Here is a 4,419-nt window from a genome sequence, read left to right as displayed (position 1 = left end):
AGGTAGGTTCGCATTCCCCACTTTATATACCACAAGGCTAAAGCATGGGATCGACGGTCCAATTCAACAAAACCAATGATTGTATCTTTTGAATTTTAAGGACGTTTTGGATGGAACAAAGAAGCAAGGTGTCATGTCACATGCTACAGGATTATGAACGACACGGAACGGGCTACATAAAGCAGGGTTGCCTCAACCGCAAAGCAAGAGTAGGGTAGCACAACGCAAGGTGGGAATGGGGTAGGGGCAAGGTGTGCAAACAACAACAATGTTCTCTAATTTTTATGTGACGTGATGTTGGAGAAGGGCAATCAACAACAATGGGCACATAAGACTTGATAGACATTGCACAAAATACTTGACAAACATTTCCATCATTGTAGTCTACCATCTTTGCATATGAGTGCATGAGAAGATAATCTAGCCCTTTGCTTACCCTTGAATTAGCTACAAACAATCACAAAATGTAGCAACCTGACTTTGACGATGCAAGCAACTTGATTTGTTAACTATTGTTAACTATTTAACTTTGGATTACATCCTACCTAGACTACCATGGCATGCTCGGGGCAGGTTTTGGTGGCAACATCTAAGGCCATGCTTTGCAATAGCCTCACAACTAAAACTAACTCACCAGGCGGGAACATTGCACAATTTTCTTTAATGGATTGGTTTTGCTTCATCAACTCTCTGATGTAGAAACCTTTGATTGCTTTCAAGCTATTAACACAAAGAGGTCCTTGACAAGACCTCATTACCTCTCCATACTAGAATATTGTAGCTCAACCAATTCCCATCCTAACTTGCCATGGCACAAGTAGAACATAATATTCTCTATTCGGTTTTTTATTTGCATACAGAAAAACCATGATCTTATATATATTCTGAGTTCATTTTGATCGAGTGCTTTTTTTATGCAAAAAGATAGACACATGTATGCATCCATAGTATGCATGCATGTACACACAAACACAATAAAATTACATACAAATAGACATTACATGACATAAAACATGTGCGACTAGATGATGCATGCCATCATGTGATATACCCCTATTACACACAAAACTAATGCTTTGTTTCATACTTGCAAATAATAGCTAGACATGGAGGAGGCTATCCCCCCAATTCTTGCCTATGTACCTCTTAGGGTTCTACATGATTGTGGCATAGCATGTGGCGATGGCACTATCTTCATGATGGGTGATTGGGACCACAATGGCAGATGCAATTTGCACTGGCATGTACATGTTGGACATCGCCGGTTGATGTAGATGGGAAATTTCGACTCCCATGAACTATCGAAGGGCCTTCTTTCATTGCATTTATGATGCCATTAGATTTAGATAGCTACATGCAGCACATCATGACCCAGACCTCAAACCTAAGGTGTACAATGTGGACACTAAAGAATGGAAGCTTATGAGTAGAGTCTTGCATTACAATGGTGTATTTTGCATCAAATATGTCAATCTTCACAGAGAGGTAAGTTGCTCAATTTTTTGCACACATACAGCCATGTGATGGGAATATGGTGTTACTATGAAGGTGAATACGCGGTGAACAATGATGTTTACATTTTGGAATATTGTATTGTAAGCAATTCCAGTGATGCCAAAAGAGGGGCTGCAAGTAAGCTTAACAATGTGTCAAATGGGAATATCGTGCTTTTAACAATAGGGAAACACCATGTACTGTAATTATAAAGAGAGTGATGATTAAATGAGGGAAGAGAAATGCATGTGCACTATCAAGAAGTGTGCAATGCAAATAGGGCCTTGTGGAGTATGAGGGTTTGAAGCACAATCAAGTGATTTATAGAACCTTTGAAGCTAAAGACACACTCAAAAAGACCAAAAATCTAGCCATGAAATCATCACTCTTGGAAACAACCAATATCACCTCAAAACTCTTGTGTGTGTGTGATGATTTGGTGTAGCCTGACTCCCAATTGCACAAATATGGTGATCTTTTGCCCTGATAAAAACTCTAAATTCACGCTTCAATTCTTCATCATGACCATTTCATGGAAGCTTCAAAATTTCATAGTGCCCAAAAATCTAAAGAGGTAGAGGATCTCAAAATCCATTTTCTTTGCTAGCTTATTTGGATGTTTAGGATGCCCAATCATCCAAGTTCCTTGGCCTTACAAAATGATTGAAATTCAATGTAGCCCCAAAGAAACCTCCTAGCCAATGTAAAGATTTTGTTGAGTTGGTAATGTGAGGGCTACCAACATGCTAAAAAATAGACAAGGGAAGAAAGTAAGTAATGATTTAATACGAATACCCTAGCTAAAAGGCTAGGTTGGTGGTTCCTCTAGGTAAATAATCTGTTCTTGAATCCTCTAAGACCTAGCTCCACCTCTGGTTGAAAAATACATTAAACCCCATAGTGATACCAAGAAATCTGAAAATTTCACCTCTTGGATAGGTTTGCATCTAGACCGAGAGAGTATGAGTGGAGTGGAGACTTTAAAAATTATGAAATCTATTTTAGAAAGGCTGATAGTTGAATCACTTGCAAGAGGTTAAGGCACTCCCAAAAAATTTCAATTGAGTGGCTATCATTCCTCACTAATGCGTTGGGATCATCTACAAATTTCTAAAGACAAAGGTGATCAAATGCCTCTTCAATAGAATTACCTTTGTGCTTGCCCTGATGCAGCATGTCCCTCCTTAACCAGCCATCTCGAGGCATCATATGTAGCAGCATAGAGCAAAGGGGAAAAAGGAAAACCCTATCTAATAGACTTGTGCAAGGGTATAGTATCAGTCAAAATTCCATTGAAAAAGACTCTAGCAGCAGTGGCATTTCCAAAAAGTAAGTGAACAAATCTAATGAATCTTCTGCCAAGACTCATATCTTGCATGGTTTGAAGAAGGAAATCCCACTGTATTCTATCATATGCCTTATAATGCATTAGCATGCGAAGAAAAAGCAGACTCAAACTTGCTTTAAACCTTTGATTGAACTGATGGGAGTTTAAATAAGGAGCTATCAAGATGAGGCCAGCCAAATATGAAATTGTTCTCACCTTTATGAAGTTCAAAAATCATTGTTTTGCGATGAGACAAGAGGAGAGATGAGTCCACCTTACAGTTGACCAACTAGTGCTTTTGTACCAAGTCTACTAACGTATAAAATATGTTCAGCCTTGCAGATTTGAAACAATTTCCCACTTGATTATTAAACAAGTAAAACCAAAATCCTCTGAAAGATCCATCAGGCAATGTTTTTCATACATCTCCTCCTAGCTATGTTTCTTTTTCCCTTAGATGACTTGGCCTAAGTAATTCCATATATCTTATATAGCGGTGACCATATTGAAGTCACCTAATGTTACCATATACATGTGGTAGTGATGTGTGTGAATACACTCCGGACCTCCGGGGCATTTTTACCTCATTAGGAGCCTTTTTCCCCCATGCATTGTATATACACCCATCACTGAGGGCTAACTCATCTTTCCATTGCACACTGAGGAATACACTCTTTGTTGTGTGCCTTGAGCTTCCTTCATCTTCTCCAAGTTGTGTGTGTTTCCCTGCAACCCTAATTCCAACAATTGGTATCAGAGTAGGTTGCGTCCTCTTGGGCTTAGTTGCCAACATCTCCAGTACACGCTTGCTCAATTTCTTCAATTTCTCAGAGCTTTGGTGAGCGTCAGCAAAAGTCAACAAATGATTTGAGCCTACTCGTAGAGTTGATTTTTCTCAAAATTTTATTTGGGCTCATTCCAGCCTTTGTTTCCACTATAGGCAGTGTTGTGGAAGCAATTTTGTCATTTATGTGGAATTTTTGTCAGTGTCATTTTTTGCATAATGGGTCATTACAATCTTCTACCAGTTGTGCTATATAGCATGTGTTGGTCTCGCTTCATTTCTCCTTGTTTAGGGCAATTGACATCGATGGAGGCATTCACCATGGCTAACAAACAACAACACAAATGTGTTCAAGATGTTTGTTGTCGAGGATAGATTGGATGGGGACAATTGCCCTATGTGGGTTTACATGATGCAACATATTCTTGTGTCAAAGGGTGCTTGGAATATTGTGCAGGGCAGTGATGTACGTCTTGGTTTTGTGGATATAGGCGATGTTGAGGGTGTTGCTGATTTTGGTGGCATGATTGCTACTACTAGAGTTATTTTGCATACGGCTGAGCAGGCTCATTGGCATGTAAGGGATGTGCAAGTTCAAACATTGATTGTATTGTTTGTAAAGCACATTATTACTCCTCACATTTGTTCAACAAAATTTGCAAAATAGGCTTGGGATATTCTGGCTGGTCTTTATGCAAGTTGCAATGAGGCTAAGATTGCATTGCTATGTAAAGAGCTGAAGTCAAAGGTTATACATGAGGAATATGATGAGTAGCGTTAAATGGTAACCTTGCATTTGAACTACATTTCTAAT

The 4,419-nt window shown here is 39.1% G+C and overlaps 1 pseudogene; it reads left to right on the top strand.

The window, feature by feature from the left end:
- The first annotated feature begins 1,071 nt into the window (after window positions 1–1,071).
- On the top strand, window positions 1,072–1,726 carry LOC147461219 (uncharacterized; annotated as a pseudogene).
- The last annotated feature ends 2,693 nt before the right edge of the window (window positions 1,727–4,419 follow it).

This window comes from Adiantum capillus-veneris, chromosome 3, assembly GCF_014529385.1.
Source record: "Adiantum capillus-veneris isolate H3 chromosome 3, ASM1452938v2, whole genome shotgun sequence".
Taxonomy (NCBI): domain Eukaryota; kingdom Viridiplantae; phylum Streptophyta; class Polypodiopsida; order Polypodiales; family Pteridaceae; genus Adiantum; species Adiantum capillus-veneris.
Note: the sequence above shows the minus strand (reverse complement) of the source record. Positions and strands in the feature narration are given on the sequence as shown.